General features: G+C 38.8%; 1 protein-coding gene across 15 annotated transcripts in view; it reads left to right on the top strand.

Annotated features, from left to right (window-relative positions):
* LOC124880236 (adhesion G protein-coupled receptor L3-like) overlaps positions 1-18111 on the top strand; it is a 357339-nt gene that overhangs the window by 134923 nt on the left and 204305 nt on the right. The gene's annotated exons all lie outside the window — the stretch shown is intronic.

Here is an 18111-nt window from a genome sequence, read left to right on the forward strand (position 1 = left end):
ACCATGAACCAGAGCTCATTTTAAATTAACTCAACACCTCAGGTGTGAAAAGAAATCCCGAGCTGTTTACTACAAGAATTTTTACGTCTTAAGATATGTTTTCCTCAGAAACATGTTACCCTACTTCAGTGTAAATATGCAAGAAATAAGTTCTCTATGAGTGATTTTCATAATGTTTGTGAGTTTTGAACTTACTGAGGCTGAATTTCCAGTCACACTCAAACTGAAGGGCTGCAGACTACAGCAATTAAATTAATTCAATCAAATACAAATTCCTACTCTAAATTATGATGGCTATTGCTTTTTATTCCACAAACCTGAAAGCTTTAGGGGAGTTTTGGTGATGAGGCTTGATTATACAGGTCTGTCAGTAATCAGGCCTGGGTGTGGTTAGTGAAACTAAGCCTGGCTATCCAAAAAATGTGGTTAATCAAATCTAATTCATGTGTTAACAGTGTGGGCAATTATATACTTCCATAAAGTTGTGTTGGTGTGTACAGAATTTTCCCTCAATAAATTAATCTTCTCTTTATATTTATTCCAGTTATCCTTGCCTAAATGTTCAATGCACATAGAACATGAAAATTGTTACAATTTGGTGTTTCAGATTATATTGCTTTGTCTCTCTGGTGTTTGCAGTAGAAATAAGGATTAAAAACATTGTGATATTTGGGACTAATTAAGAATTTGACCTTGTGTGTGTGTGTGTGTGTGTTCTTGTACTTGTTGCTGAGTGAGAACCATTTTTCGTATTTTTATCGCAAAGTGAGAACATTTTGACAAAGTGAGGACATTTTTCTGGTCCTCACTTTTTCAAATTCCGTTCTTGGGACAGGGGTAAGGTTTAGGACTAGGGTATGAATTGAGTTATTGTTAGGGTTAGTGTTAGGGTCAGGGTTAGGCACTAAAAATCAAGGAAAATGAATGGAAGTCAATGGAAGTAACCGAAACGTCCTCATAAAGATAGTAAAACACGGGTGTGTGTGTGTGCGTGTGTGTGTGCAGTTGTGCATAACCAGATTCATGCTGTTGAGTGATGAACTTGATGGTATTTTCATGTCAAAAAAAGCTGTTAAAACACAAAATAACACCTGAGGTGTGCTAAATTTCAAATAAAAAGTTTTTCTTACTTCTGAGGAGAATGGAAGCTGTAAAATAAGACATTGTATACATTAATCTTATGTCAGTATGTTTTAGAATGGATTTGTTTACAGGTCCTTCTCAAAATATTAGCATATTGTGATAAAGTTCATTATTTTCCATAATGTCATGATGAAAATTTAACATTCATATATTTTAGATTCATTGCACACTAACTGAAATATTTCAGGTCTTTTATTGTCTTAATATGTATGATTTTGGCATACAGCTCATGAAAACCCAAAATTCCTATCTCACAAAATTAGCATATCATTAAAAGGGTCTCTAAACGAGCTATGAACCTAATCATCTGAATCAACGAGTTAACTCTAAACACCTGCAAAAGATTCCTGAGGCCTTTAAAACTGCCAGCCTGGTTCATCACTCAAAACCCCAATCATGGGTAAGACTGCCGACCTGACTGCTGTCCAGAAGGCCACTGTTGACACACTCAAGCAAGAGGGTAAGAAACAGAAAGAAATTTCTGAACGAATAGGCTGTTCCCAGAGTGCTGTATCAAGGCACCTCAGTGGGAAGTCTGTGGGAAGGAAAAAGTGTGGCAGAAAATGCTGCACAACGAGAAGAGGTGACCGGACCCTGAGGAAGATTGTGGAGAAGGGCCGATTCCAGACCTTGGGGGACCTGCGGAAGCAGTGGACTGAGTCTGGAGTAGAAACATCCAGAGCCACCGTGCACAGGCGTGTGCAGGAAATGGGCTACAGGTGCCGCATTCCCCAGACCTGGGCTACAGAGAAGCAGCACTGGACTGTTGCTCAGTGGTCCAAAGTACTTTTTTTGGATGAAAGCAAATTCTGCATGTCATTCGGAAATCAAGGTGCCAGAGTCTGGAGGAAGACTGGGGAGAAGGAAATGCCAAAATGCCAGAAGTCCAGTGTCAAGTACCCACAGTCAGTGATGGTCTGGGGTGCCGTGTCAGCTGCTGGTGTTGGTCCACTGTGTTTTATCAAGGGCAGGGTCAATGCAGTTAGCTATTAGGAAATTGTGGAGCACTTCATGCTTCCATCTGCTGAAAAGCTTTATGGAGATGAAGATTTCATTTTTCAGCACGACCTGGCACCTGCTCACAGTGCCAAAACCACTGGTAAATGGTTTACTGACCATGGTATCACTGTGCTCAATTGGCCTGCCAACTCTCCTGACCTGAACCCCATGGAGAATCTGTGGGATATTGTGAAGAGAACGTTGAGAGACTCAAGACCCAACACTCTGGATGAGCTAAAGGCCGCTATCGAAGCATCCTGGGCCTCCATAAGACCTCAGCAGTGCCACAGGCTGATTGCCTCCATGCCACGCCGCATGGAAGCAGTCATTTCTGCCAAAGGATTCCCGACCAAGTATTGAGTGCATAACTGTACATGATTATTTGAAGGTTGACGTTTTTTGTATTAAAAACACTTTTCTTTTATTGGTCGGATGAAATATGCTAATTCTGTGAGATAGGAATTTTGGGTTTTCATGAGCTGTATGCCAAAATCATCCGTATTAAGACAATAAAAGACCTGAAATATTTCAGTTAGTGTGCAATGAATCTAACATATATGAATGTTAAATTTTCATCATGACATTATGGAAAATAATTAACTTTATCACAATATGCTAATATTTTGAGAAGGACCTGTATGTTGTGTGCACTGCAAGAACCGCAGTGATGTATGTGCAACCTCTATTAACAAAAACCTTATTACACCTGTTTATCTATTCTGGTCTTAAATTGTTTTGACACATATCAATAATCATTAGCATTGTTTGTCAAAAATAATTACATGCTTGAAGAGTTTTTTTGCTGTGTTTCCAGAATTATAACCCCTTTGAGCAAAAACTGAGACATGCACTCCCATTTGTCTGGATTGCTACAATGAAGCCTGTCTGTGTGTTGGCTTTTCCTTTGTAATTGATTGCTAACATTAGGGTAATACATACACTTGTTTTTGGAGTTTTAACTAAGCTTGAATTTAAGAAAATATTGCACTCCAGGGGGAGTGCAGATTGAATGTACATTTAATCTGCAGAAGCTATTTTGTTGACGTATGGCAGCATTAAGAGCAGAATGAAAGCTCCATGCTGAGATCTTTCTAAGCATGGCTACTCCTTCCTTTGAGGCCAAAACATCCTTGAGCAATGCGAAGGAACAGGCTTTATCTAAATTGCTCCTCTAAATTGACTTTTTCTAGCTCACTTTATTTGCAAAAGCAAAACATATGTCCACTTTCTTTTTATTTCCAAAGCTTTAGTTCCACTTTGGACTTGCCCCTTTGAGGAAAAATACTAATGGACTTTTTGCCTTTATCAAACAATTGCTCGTTGGTTTTCAGTTTTGTACCATAGAGTTCAGATAATCACCCGTGTTGAAAAGAGCGGATAGTTAAAGGAGGTAGTTTCAAGCAAGTTGTCACATAATTGATGCACCCTGTTGCTCCCTCTTTTTCTTTCCTGGCTGCCCACTCACACTGAAAGATCCTGGCTGGAATGAATCAAAGGGTCCAAAGGGAGCATAAAACACAGAGAATAAGTCTTTTTAGCATTTCATTGCTAGCAGGGGCGTTTAAATGATGCTCAGAGATAAGTACGAGCCGATTCAGAGCCAGAGCACTTTTTCTTGGCGGAGGACGTGACTAAGTGGATGAAGGGTGTGGGTGTTGTGAATTCAAAATGGATGAGGAAGAGGAGACGGGATCAGGTGAGAGGATTCAATGATATTCATGGCCTCTGTGACTGCTACACATTAGCATGTGTAGGTTAGCTCAACAAACGAGTGCAACCTCGCTTGACCTTTTCACTGTTGGGCTGTCAGGGCCGTTGCTAGGCATCTCAGCTCATTAAGTTCAAAGAACAGAAACAAGTCATTTAAACAGTGAAAGTTCTTTGGATGAATAATTTTAACAAGGATAGCTTCTCTTTGTAAATCAAACCTACTAGCCAGAGCTGCATTTCCTTTCAAAACCATTCACCGTGATAAAAAAAAGCTGGGTAATGACAGATGAATTTCTACTGCTGGATTTCTTTAAAAGTTTGTGAATAACATTCTGAAAAAAACCTTGAACACTTCTGTCATTGGATACATTCGCTTCATTAAGGCCACAGTTTACAATATGACTTTCCAGAATAATTAAAAACAGTTATCTCAGATTTGTGGCCAATTTCTGATTTCCATTTTTATAAAGCTCTGACTGGCTGATATACATTTTATCAAATTTAGATTTCTCTTTAAAAACTATAACATTATTGGATTGGTTAAATTTTATTATATATTTCTGGAAATGAACTGGATCTATTTATCTTGTAAAAGACTTTTAGACTAAATTTGCTGTCAATTGGCACTATATAAATGAACTGAATAGAAATTAACTATTAAAATCAACATTTACATCTTTTCCAGCATTCTTTCCTGAGCCATAATTATTTATATTGGGAAGAAAGGTTATGTCACGCCATGCATGTTTCAGAGAGCAAGTCATCTATTAGATTTTTCCCCGGAGAACTACGACTTGGAGGAAGAAGACAACAAGGATGAAACCATGTCTTTGAGTTGTGATTGACAAAGTATTTTTTGCCTGAGCCAGAGTTTAACTCTGACGACTCTCTGGTAATGATGGATACAGCACTGGATGAGAAAGCTGAAAAAAAGGGTCACAATGATCACATTCAGAACATAAAATGCTAAAACTCTATTAATGTTACTTTTCCATTTGATTGGAGTCATCATCCTGAATGCAATATCTTCTTGTACTGTGACCTTGACCAGTTAAGTGATAAGCAAGGCTTTGGTAGAAAAATATACAAATTGGACGAAAACACTTACCTCAATACCTTCTCTATTTCTGGCTGCAGAGTGATGTGGTCTTTTTTTCCTCTGGTGTTTACTCAAATGAAGGTGATGGTACAGGCTGTTCTGCATATGTGTGAGGGGTCGGACTGACTGGTAGGTTGGGCTCAATATTTTTAGCGCTTTTAAACAATCTATATTACTTTTGATCAGTTGCACATTACAAACTAGAGAGAAATAAAAACAATAAGAGCCTCTAACAAGCCACTCATGATAAGTTCATGTGGTGATTACGCAGTTCATAGAAAAATATTGTTATCTTTCAGCTTTACTTTGCAATGAAACGCATTAACCAGGCCATATGGTTTTCATCAGACCTTGGATTGAAATGATCCCTGCAGATCGAGATTGAAAGCTGGCCATCCAGTGTCCCCCTGTTCCCATCACCAATTGGTTTCATGTGTTCAACTGTCGCCATATCACCCTGAAATCAAAGTAATGTTCTCACATAGCCCCTTGGATGTTAGTTGCAGCTTTTTGTTTGTCGAGTAGATTTAACAATGTCCAACTAGAAGTGAAACATATAAAAAATATCTAAGATGTTTTTATAGGTGACTGATGATAAATAGGGTGAGTTTAATTAATTTTACAGTGAAGTCTGTCAGTGAGTTATTTAAATATTCTACGCTAATTTTTCCCTCATTTGCTTTTTCACTTCATTAGCAAAACCAGAACTCCTTCAACTGTGATCCAATTATAAAGACTCTTTCATCAGCATTCTTGTTGCAGATTTGTATTTGCCACCTACTTTTATGATCCCTAATGTTTGCACACACCATGCCAGTGAATTAGTGTGATTAAAGTATCAACATAGCTTGAAGTATGCCGATTTCCTCTTTAATTGTGGTTGCTATAAATTTTTTTGATTACTTGGTTAAAGCGTACATGAATGTTCTGCTGACCACATGAAACGAAACTCAGCTGGAAAACACCTGGATTTTACTTCTGTTCTAAGAATTTGCTTTAAAACCAACAATAAGACATACATTTTTAAATGTACATAAATAAATCAGCCAGTCTAAGCACTGCATGTGCCTGATAATGATTTAGCACATTTGTACTGGTTGAACTACAAAAAAAAAGGGTTCTTCTTGCACTTATCTGCTCACAGAAAGGCCAATACGGCACACTAGATTATCAGTGCCCAGGGCTGCCCTCTTCATCTGCAGTGGCGATGGACACTGTTCAAATTTCAAACAGTCAGAGTGATGCAGTCTGTAAGGAATCCTGCAAATATACACGTATTTTGAAGGAATTGTAATCACTTGAGCTGTAGCTCCAGAGCTCAGAAACTGCAGGAGTGAAAGCTTTCACAGCAGGGTGATGACAAGGCCATCCACAAAGAGTACTCTGACTAACCTAAAGCCAACTTGAGTTTTTTCTTTTTTTTTTTCCACAAGCTAAGTTCTATTTCTATACTACATATAATTTATAATATGTATGAAGCACACTTTTAAGAATAAACCTGCGGAGTTTTAGTTTCCTACATAGACAAAGAAAGGTTAGGTGAACAGTAACTCTTTCCAAAAACTAGTTTTGCTTTGTTGTCTCAATAAAAGACATCTTTCGGATGATTTAAATGTTCATACTGTAGACTAAACAAAGGTGGATCATCACCGCATTAGTCAGTTGTTTCATAAAACAAGTCAGCCTGGTCTTGGAAGTGGTTTAACTTGCAGTCATGCTTTGTCCTGTGTATAGCAACTGTGGTGCAACAAAAGGCATAAATGGTCTAACCAAATAGTGTGTCAAAATTAGGTCGTAGCTAGGGCCTAAAAATGTTAATGCATGTTAGCTAATGATGGCATAAAAGCTGCTGTTAGAATAAATGAGGTAGTTAATACAACTTGTATTGGCAAATTCTAGCATATTACCTAACTATAGCACAGGTGATAACAATTGTCATTCATAGCTAATATGCTAATGTGAGCTTTTTAAGATTTATGCTGGTGTTACCTGTAAATAGTAGCCTGTTTCAGATCATACTTTTGTTCTGTGATCGACACACTTTACATATATAAGTGTGTCATATTGGTGTGTTGAACAAGTATGCACTTTAAAGGTTAATATGGGATTGCAGTACAGGAGGGCATTGTGGCATGATTCAGGGCAAATACAGTGGCAGTACATTCTGGGAGTCCTCAGGACAGAGACACAGAATGGTACTCCATGCTTGTCTGATGTCAGAAATATGTTGATGAGCCTGATGTTGAAGATGCCACAACTTTACTTGCATTTAAATTACTAAATCCATTTTGACAGTTTGCATAACAATCTTGACACAGAGCTCAAACATGTAGGCCTTAAGGAAAAATCCCCTAAAATATTTCTCATGCATATTGTTCAGGTCAATGCCACAAGTTGTAGGCCACTCCCCTTTAGTTCAAGTGATCTCTGCAGATTGACTTGTATGATGTGAAAGCTTTATGTAATATTAGTTAGCATGCTAGCTTTAGCCAATATGATATCTTTATATGTTAGCCAATGTTAGCATTTTGGCTAATTATAGAATATAGGCTTCTGCTTGTATAGAAAAGTTTTTTTTAGTCAATGCTGTAATGTTGACATGTTTGTGAGCATTTCAGCCAATGATAGCTTTAAAGTTGCTGTTGGCATCACACATATTGAAACCTACGATTAGCTATCATGCTTTTAGCTACTTCTTATCTAATACCAGCATTTTAGCTAATATGAGCATAATACCCAACATTAACATAATACACAATGTTTGCCAACGTTCGCATTTTCCAGAAAAAGATTTCTTTTTTATAGTTAAATTCTTACCAAATGGATATTCCATATGGGCTTTAAAGTCTAAAGCTGATGCAGGCCGTGCAAACATCAGCAATATGCATTTCACCGTACTGGGTGAAATTCCTCAAGTGGCAGGTAGTGACAACATTTCCTCTGGAAATGTTCTACTGTCAAACTACACAGTGCAATGACTAATTGTGACTCAGACTCCTTAAAATTTACAGCGTGAAAACAAAGTTTACAGCTGCCCATCTGTATAATCAAATAGTAAAAGGACTTTTAAATCAGTGTAGTTATATGTAGTAAATATATCTATTTCAATTTAACAAACAACCCTAGTTTAACAATGTATGTTGTAATCTGAGCAATAAAACCAATTAGCCATCATTCAGATGGGCTGGGCCTATTTTTCTCTTTAGGACTCCGCAATTCTTTTCACTGAAAATCTTCTTAAGGTTGTGGTTTTGCCTGTTGTTATTGCACCTCTTCCTAGCACAGTATTTTCTTCAACTCAACTTTCTATGAAAGTGCTTGGAAACGGCTTTCCATGAACAACCAGCTTCTTTACCAAAGACCTTTTGTGATGCCCTGAATTTTGGGTTTTCATTATATGTAAGCCATAATAATCAAATTTGCAAGAAACAAAGGCTTGAAATAGTTCACTCTACTGGTCCTTCTCAAAATATTAGCATATTGTGATAAAGTTCATTATTTTCCATAATGTCATGATGAAAATTTAACATTCATATATTTTAGATTCATTGCACACTAACTGAAATATTTCAGGTCTTTTATTGTCTTAATACGGATGATTTTGGCATACAGCTCATGAAAACCCAAAATTCCTATCTCACAAAATTAGCATATCATTAAAAGGGTTTCTAAACGAGCTATGAACCTAATCATCTGAATCAACGAGTTAACTCTAAACACCTGCAAAAGATTCCTGAGGCCTTTAAAACTCCCAGCCTGGTTCATCACTCAAAACCCCAATCATGGGTAAGACTGCCGACCTGACTGCTGTCCAGAAGGCCACTATTGACACCCTCAAGCAAGAGGGTAAGACACAGAAAGACATTTCTGAACGAATAGGCTGTTCCCAGAGTGCTGTATCAAGGCACCTCAGTGGGAAGTCTGTGGGAAGGAAAAAGTGTGGCAGAAAACGGTGCACAACGAGAAGAGGTGACCGGACCCTGAGGAAGATTGTGGAGAAGGGCCGATTCCAGACCTTGGGGGACCTGCGGAAGCAGTGGACTGAGTGTGGAGTAGAAACATCCAGAGCCACCGTGCACAGGTGTGTGCAGGAAATGGGCTACAGGTGCCGCATTCCCCAGACCTGGTCTACAGAGAAGCAGCACTGGACTGTTGCTCAGTGGTCCAAAGTACTTTTTTCGGATGAAAGCAAATTCTGCATGTCATTCGGAAATCAAGGTGCCAGAGTCTGGAGGAAGACTGGGGAGAAGGAAATGCCAAAATGCCAGAAGTCCAGTGTCAAGTACCCACAGTCAGTGATGGTCTGGGGTGCCGTGTCAGCTGCTGGTGTTGGTCCCCTGTGTTTTATCAAGGGCAGGGTCAATGCAGCTAGCTATCAGGAGATTTTGGAGCACTTCATGATTCCATCTGCTGAAAAGCTTTATGGAGATGAAGATTTCATTTTTCAGCACGACCTGGCACCTGCTCACAGTGCCAAAACCACTGGTAAATGGTTTACTGACCATGGTATCACTGTGCTCAATTGGCCTGCCAACTCTCCTGACCTGAACCCCATAGAGAATCTGTGGGATATTGTGAAGAGAACGTTGAGAGACTCAAGACCCAACACTCTGGATGAGCTAAAGGCCGCTATCGAAGCATCCTGGGCCTCCATAAGACCTCAGCAGTGCCACAGGCTGATTGCCTCCATGCCACGCCGCATTGAAGCAGTCATTTCTGCCAAAGGATTCCCGACCAAGTATTGAGTGCATAACTGTACATGATTATTTGAAGGTTGACGTTTTTTGTATTAAAAACACTTTTCTTTTATTGGTCAGATGAAATATGCTAATTTTGTGAGATAGGAATTTTGGGTTTTCATGAGCTGTATGCCACAATCATCCGTATTAAGACAATAAAAGACCTGAAATATTTCAGTTAGTGTGCAATGAATCTAAAATATATGAATGTTAAATTTTCATCATGAAATTATGGAAAATAATGAACTTTATCACAATATGCTAATATTTTGAGAAGGACCTGTATGTGCAATGAATCTATAAAACAAGTTTTATTTTCTGAAATAGGTCACAAATAATTTTGAACTTTTTCACAATATTCAAATTTCTAGAGCAGTACCAATATACTCGATACATTGTCTATCATGCAATATGCTGATAAAAATATTGGATTTTATGGTTGTAATATGACAAAATGTCAAAAGAAATTCAATAAGGTGTCTGGTTCTATTAGCATCCATTAGTGAGCTAAAAGCATCTTTCATCTGAGAAACGGCAAGTCACTGAGCTTATATGTAAAGGTTGTTTCACATGATGCCATGGCAGGGTGAAATTAATGAATGCCTTTTAACAGCTGGCTCTGTCTTTGTGTTTCTGAACATCATGGCTTTGCTCAAGCCTTTGGATAAACATGTCTTCTCTTGGCAGTGCAGGCTAATGATGCTGTAATTGAAATGTGCTACCTATGATTAATTTAGCTCAATTTGACATCATTTGCATAGTGTGTACACACATGCTGCAGCTAGTGAATTGTGAGTCTTGCAACAATCCCTAGTCTCTTGTGGGATATTTTTAGAAGTTATTGTTGAGGAACTGAGCTGTCTGTCGAGTCTGCATCTCATCAAGACATGTCTAGTCTAGTCCCACTTTCAAAAGAGTGAATGGATGGGTGGCAGACATTTTCACTATCAAACAAGACTAACCCTTTTCTCATCAAAGCCACAATGTCTTTCTCCTCCCTTTTCGTGTGCTCCTCTTTTCTGTCCCCCCCTAAGGCGATGTGGCCTTCATGCCCAGTAATTACAAGCTATATCAAAACTATTTATCACCTTATATCTCAGAACCTAGCAGGCACCTTAAGGGACACCTGATAGTATTGTGGCAGGCTTGTGCATGACCCCTGAAGGAGAAAAACGGGTCAGGGTCTGTCTTATCGCTCTTATTTCTCTTTCCCAGTACACCCCCCCGAGTGTCACAACACTCGTCATTTCAGGGAACAAAAGCAAACCAAACAAACATTTGTCTGTACAAGTTCTTTGTCTCCATGCACACGTCACTAATGGTGAAGGTTAATAGATATAGCAGCTTAAAGACTCTCACGAGGACGATGAAAACAGACTGAAAGCAACCTGCATTTTGAACCCACTAGTCACATGACGGCTGACATTTGACAGTGCTCTTGTTAATGGGGATGTTGCTCAAATGCATGAGGAAACAGCTGCAGTAATGTTAAGACAGAAAGCTAATAATGGAGGCATATGAATGAGTGGCGGGGAGTGTGGAGTAGAAGGATTACTTCTCTTGACAATAATCCTTTCCATATGCATCAGTCTTAATTATCTTAGCTTTTGACCTCATTTTAAAGAGAGTTCATGCAAGATTTGCTTGAGTGAGAACTGATTATTTATTCATCTATTTTTTTTTTGTTTGCTTGTTTTTTTATGATCGGGGGCTGTATTTAAAATGTGAAAATCTGATACGATTTTGCTGTCAGCAACTGCCAAAAGAAAGATCAGATGTTAGGAAATAAGGAGATTATTATTTGCTATATAGCATAAGCTTAGTATGATTTGATGGACAACGTCTATGAAGCTCAGTTGTCAGGTTCTTCCAAAGATTCTCAGTTGAAGTTAGGTACGGACTGGGGCTGGATCATTGTAACACATAAATTTGCTTTGATCTAAACCATTCGATTGGCTATGACTGTATGTTTAGGATTGTTGTCCTGGTGTGGAGACCTACTAGTCTGGGTTTTCACAAAAATCTTCAGTTCATCATTGTCCCAGTCCTTCATCCCACAGTGTCTGAAGACATCTACAATTGTCCTTGTATTTTGGCAAACATAGTGACAAGACATCATATAGGAAGGAGGTCACGAGGCTGGTGGCTTCGGCTAATGTTCCACTGAATGTGCGCTGACTTACTGAACATCTGTATGGTTCGCAATCTGCGCCATGGCACACATGAAGGTGCTACAGACGGTCATCAACACCATCCAGAAGCTCATCGGCCACCCTCTTCCCTCCCTGAAGGACCTCTTCAGAACGTGCTGTCTCCAGAGGACACGCAGCATTCTGAGGGACTGTACACACCCACGACACCGGGTGTTTGAGCTGCTGCCCTCAGGTCGCAAATACAGAGCTGAGGTCACTCATTAATAGACTCAGGGACAGATTTTATAATAGTGCTATAACTCTTTGAAGTGGGCCATGTGCAATACAGAAGTGCTACTGTGTTTTTTTTTATGCACTATTTTATTCTGTACATAGTTTTATTTTACAGCATTTCTCTTTTCACCTTACATGGGCCAGTAGACCAATTTTATTGCACTACTACAGTGTTTGTTGGTACAATGACAATAAAGATTTATCTGATCTTATCTCTCCTATTTTGTGCCCATTTTCACTGCTTCTAACACATCAACTTTGAGGATAAAATGTTCATCTGCTGCAGAATGTACACCAGCCATCAAACATGGGCCTTGGTGAAGAGATAATCAGGGTTATTCGCATCAGCTCCCATGATCATAATGTTATCCCTGATTGATGTATCACTGCATACAGGAATTGCCTCAAAAAAAGTAATGCTCTAAAACCAAAACAAACCAATTATTAAATATTCGACTTGTTACATTAAATTGTGCAACTGTGCGGCTAGACAGTGCCCCATTTTGTGCAATCATGTTTTAAAATGTTAAATGCAACATTTATTGATGGAATCAAGACTGGAAAAATTGTTTGGACAGCAAAAAAAAACAAAAATAATAATAATAATAATCCGCACCTTAGCTTTTGGTTTTTCAAACAAAAGTTGCAGTTTATAGTTATTTTGACAGGATTACATTCTAACTTTTTTTACCCAGCACATGATACATTATTCAATATGACACAATCCCATGCACAAAACCAGTGCTGAAGGCCATTCACATTGCAAAATTTTGTAGGTTGTTATATTCCAAGTGCCAAAATCAGAATCAGCTTTATTGCTCAAGATTGTGTACTCAAACAACAAAGGATTTGACTTCAGTTTCACACACTCACACTGTACAGACATTAAATATAAGATAAAAAGAACAACATATACATGTATGTGTATATTCTTCTTATTCTGTTCCTAAAGATAGAAAAATAAAAACAAAACCCAGAGGACCTGATTAGAGGTTAAATCAGGTTGCATCAAGGGAAGATTCTGGAGATTAACTTCAACTAGCGCAAGTCAGGACTTTTCCCAGTGCTTTAAAATGGAGCTGATAAGACAAAGTACTTAATGCATATGCAGCATATGATGTGGTTTTGGAATCTTTACAAACTGCTGCATACCCCCTAACACCTGGTCAGGTATAAAGGAGGTATGAACGTCAACCATTAATTCACAGAACATCATTTGGTGAATATATATATATATATATATATATATATATATATATATATATATATTATTGTGGCATCTATTGGTCTGCAATTTTCTGTTTTAGTTTCTAAAGCTTTATCCTCACATTTCTGTTTATTTAGGCTTTGCATGATACAATTACATGTGGAGCACCTGACAATTACAGAACAAATATCTGAGCAATGAGCACAGCGTGGGACAAATGCCTATTGTAATGGTGTGAACAAACAAAATAGTGGGAGATTTTTCAGCTACCATAAATATAAAGAGGGTATTAATGAAAGCTCTTACACAGAGAAAAAACATAATGGTTTCCCTTTTTTCCAATGAAAATGATAAACACACTAAGAAGTTCTTTGGATTACAGCAGGAAATTAAACTGCATTTCCATCTGTGCATGCTTGCCTCTTGCCCTTGCATAACCCTCTTTGCATAAAGAGTTGTTTTAAACCAGAAGAGCTTTATTTTCCTCACGTTATTCTTTTTCTGCTTTGGATGACATCACTGAAAATTCATCATCCTGCCTCATGTTTCTTTCCATTCTTCCCATCCTTCAAAATTCCTCCAATCATCTTTTGTTTAGAAGCTGCCACATTTAATTTTTGTCCTCTTAGTTGTTGAAATTTTGAAGCCGGCGGTCTATCAAGTCAGCGAGCGTCTGTCAGATGTGGCTGTAGAAAACACCACAATGATTAAAAGAGGAAAAAGAAAGCCCATGTCAGGAGATGATTCCAGTTTACAGGCCGAATATCTTCCTTTCAAGAGATGGAGATAAGTGGGGGGAAGTGTTGACATGCGACAGAGGCTTAAATCTGCTGTAACTGTACCCCTTTTTAGACCCTAATCTGAATGCCCCGTAGACTTTATTGTGACCCTACAAGCAGTGAAGTCTGCAGGAAGTTTTCTGATTTTGACTTTTCTTAAATTGAATTCTGCTGCTCAGAGGGAATATTTCTATTATATTAATAACTGGCACAGTGGTACCTCTCAAAACAAGGGGTTTATAATGTGTTAGAGAAATACCGAAGTATGAGGGCTCAGTCCATTTGTCAAACAGGGCACTGAGTTTCATTTGGATGACTCCAAACACTGAAGAAAGGGCTAATTTAGTTGGGGGCAGGTGGTTAGTCACAGAGCCATGAACCTTCTGGGTTTTTTCTCTTCTCTATCTAATATTTGGCCTTCTCTGCTCTTCATAGTATCTTTCATCCTTGTTCTTTATTTTGGCTCTCCTTTCTTGTGTTAACTGTAGTAACCAGGACACACGTTTCATGTCCATCCACTAACTCCTTTTTATGACATAAAGTACTGGACATATAATGACCCAACATACAAGTTTAATTGACGTTGAATAGGTTTGCGAGATAATAATTATTGCTCCTGAAAGATAAAAACAACATATTGCACTTTGGACGGAATATTCCAGAAGTTCTTTTGTCTCTTGTTCCCCTGTTCACAGGTCTCCGGATTGTTCTGGTCATTCCATGTTTTTAAACGTAAATTAATTACAAATTGAAATGTAGTCCATACCAAAAAATTTACTTTTCATTGGTCTGTTTCATTTGCCTTCCATCCTTTGATATCCTTTGAAATATATCTGCAGAACTTTCGGAGAAATCTGTTTTGTTTGCTTTTGTAAAGTTAGGACTTATATGCATTAATGTGTGTTTTTTAAGGTAAACTAGCTTTGTTACTTTCTGAACAAACTAAACTAGCTTGTTGCTTTATAAACTGGCTGTTTTAGGGTTGTGACTTTGTTACTTTCTAAACTAACTTAACATTTTTTGTCAATTTATTTTCTAAATAAACTAAACATGATTTGTTAACCTATTTTTAAAAAGAGATAAGTGATAGGTGGTTGGTCTTATTGGTTTTCACCTGATGGTCAAAACATTTAAATAGGGCTGCAGCTAACAATTATTTTAGTAACTGAGTATTCAGTCGATTATTCTAAAGATTAATCGAGTAATCGGATAATAAATTAGCAAAATCTGTAGGCTTTTCATTTAACTACTTAAGCTTAAGAGGATGTTTCGTGCTCAGATGCTGCACATCGACTTCATGCTATTATGTAATGCTTATTCAGTTTGAAGTTAATGCACTATGTTGTCTTTTCTGTTGTTATACCATATTTTTGACACTTTGTCGTTTTTTTTTTTTTTGGTGCTTCTTTTTTGCCCTTGCCATCTCCCTCCATAGCTGATTCAATCCTGTAAAGACTGACAATAAAAACACAAAGATGCCGATTAGAGAAGTTACATAGCAGATGTTTATTTCTTTGGCGCTTGGACCCCGGAGACATAAATGCTATGAATGACATGAGCTTGAATGAGTGATTTAGGATTAGGATTAGAGATGTCTTCCCCCCTGGGATCAGATACTGGTGATAGAGTGGAGGCCCGATAATAAGGGAAGCCAGATTGCAGTGATGGGGTGGAGGAGGGTCGAAGCTCGGCAGGAGAGCAGGGAGATCCGTGGTTGGAGGTCCTTAAAAGGAAAACCTTGAAGGGTGATTGGCTGAGGAGGTATGCAGACTTGACGCTGATTGGTTGGAGTGGAGACGCATGATGGAGTCATAGTACGAAGCCGGTGGTGGAGGTGAGTCTTCCAGATTGAATTTTCGTCAGAACTCAATTAAGTGCACTTGGCATCAACATCAGCAGCGTAGGCTATCATTAACGGACGGACAAGCCTTGTGCAACACAATTAACCACCCAGCTGGAACACACTACCCTGAATAGTTAAACAGAATTTAACAAAGCCTTGAGGCACATAATATGCCTCGAATAATTTTAGTAATAAAGTTACTCGAATTATTCGTGGAATCCTTTCAGCCCTGCATTTTAAGGTATCTCTGTCAGATCTTAGGACCCCTCGTTTTAACCTTGTTTGGTTCACACCTTTCACTCTATGTAGTTTATTTATAACCAAAATTAATCAATATCTGCAATATTATGACTTTAATGGTTTGGATTAAAATATAATATTTTTTAAAGAAAAGAAAAGAAAACCCTACTCTGAAAAGTTCTAGTGTTTAATTTAGTGAACCATCGGTTTTTGTGCAGTGTTATAAACAGCTTTAGCAAAGTGCTTAAGTGTTCTTGGCAACAGTTATGTTATTGTTGAACACAACAGTAAGTATTTTCTAATTTGAGCCAACCTCATTAACTTACTTAAGGGAAAGAAAGAAAGAAGAACAAGAAAATATTGTAACAGTTAATCTGAGTCTATGACACAGTCAACTGTGGATTGTTGTGTTTTGCTTAAACTCATAGACATGTTTGTGTTAGGGTCTGTGTGTGTGTGTGTGTACTGTGTACTTTTAATCATTGTCTCAGTGTTTCTCAGTTGGTGCTGGAGGCTCTCAGGTGCACTGGGTGACAGGTGCGACCTATCTGCTGATTGCATGGAGGAGTACTTAAGCGGGAGGCTGCCAGCACTTCGATGCCAGAGTGTTTGCCTTAGTGGTAACAAGCTCAGCCTCTACTGATTTTTGCTTCGTGTTTGTGCTATTAGTAATTTTGTATTTGCTCCCTCGCAGGTTTCTAACCTAAGGCTTTGTTTACCTTGCTGAGACTCAACAACGCTCCAGACGTTTCTGGGGAATTAAGATTATCGTCTACTGGAAATTGGATCTACGTTTCTGTGGACTTCGTTCCCCAACCCCCTGTACTTTTTGGACACGGACCAAGCTGTCGGCTTCCCGCTTCCTCCTACCTCAGGACCAAGGCATAAGCGTACCCTGTTCCACCCTCCAACACAAGTACCTGCTCCTGAACTAACTCTGGTTCTCACCCAGTCCTCTCAGACAGCACCAGAGAGAACAGCTGAGCAACTTCTACCTCGCAAGCCAAGACCCTGAATCCCTCTACCCCTGGTGGTTCAAGCAGCAACAATTTAGTAAGCCATTTCTCAGATCTCTTAATAATTTCCTACATTATCCTTTGTTCACCAGTCATGTCTCCTCTCTTCCCGTACAGTTGGCGTTTCCCGTCCTCGTTCCAGATTACTTTGCTGACAATAAAAACAAATTACATTTTGTTCCTACTTCTGGGCGTTTTTCTGTATGTGGGTCAAAGCTGTCTCGAAAAGCTGTCCTGCAGAAGTGCTCCGAAGAACTCTTTCAGAACATGCTAATCAAATTAATTGTCATGATTTATCTCTCCGTTTTCTTACAGTGCAGCAGCGTCAAATAAACCAACAGTTAGAGCAGATTACCTTCATGCTTCAACAGACCCTTAATACCCAGTCCACCTCACAGGTAGATGGTGCTGCTGCACCTCCGTTATCTCAACAGCTTCCTCAGTCTCATGACCTCATTTCCCCTAACCCTGAGAAATTCTCTGGAGAGGTGGGTAATTGTAGGGGGTTTTTACTCCCGTGTGCCCTAGTTTTCAACCGCTCTCCACAATCCTTCCCGCATGATGACGTTAAGATTTCTTACATCATTGGTTTATTGACTGGCAAGGCTCTGCAACTGGCCGAGGCCCATTTTTCAGATTGCAGCGATTTCGGTTGTACCTTTGAGGAATTTATTCAAGAGTTTAAGCAGACATTTTCTCCTGTACTGGATAAGACGGGTACGGGTCGGCAATTGTGGGCCTTAAAGCAATAGACCCCTCACCGAGTTTTCTATTGAATTTCCTATTTCGGCAGCCGCTTCTGGCTGGAATAATAGTGCTTTGAAGTCTGCATTTTTTTTCATGCCCTAGACAAAGTTTTAAAAGATGAGTTAGCTCTGGTTGATGAACCTCCAACACCTCACAGGCCTTA

Source organism: Girardinichthys multiradiatus, chromosome 14, assembly GCF_021462225.1.
Source record: "Girardinichthys multiradiatus isolate DD_20200921_A chromosome 14, DD_fGirMul_XY1, whole genome shotgun sequence".
NCBI classification, from domain to species: Eukaryota; Metazoa; Chordata; class Actinopteri; order Cyprinodontiformes; family Goodeidae; genus Girardinichthys; species Girardinichthys multiradiatus.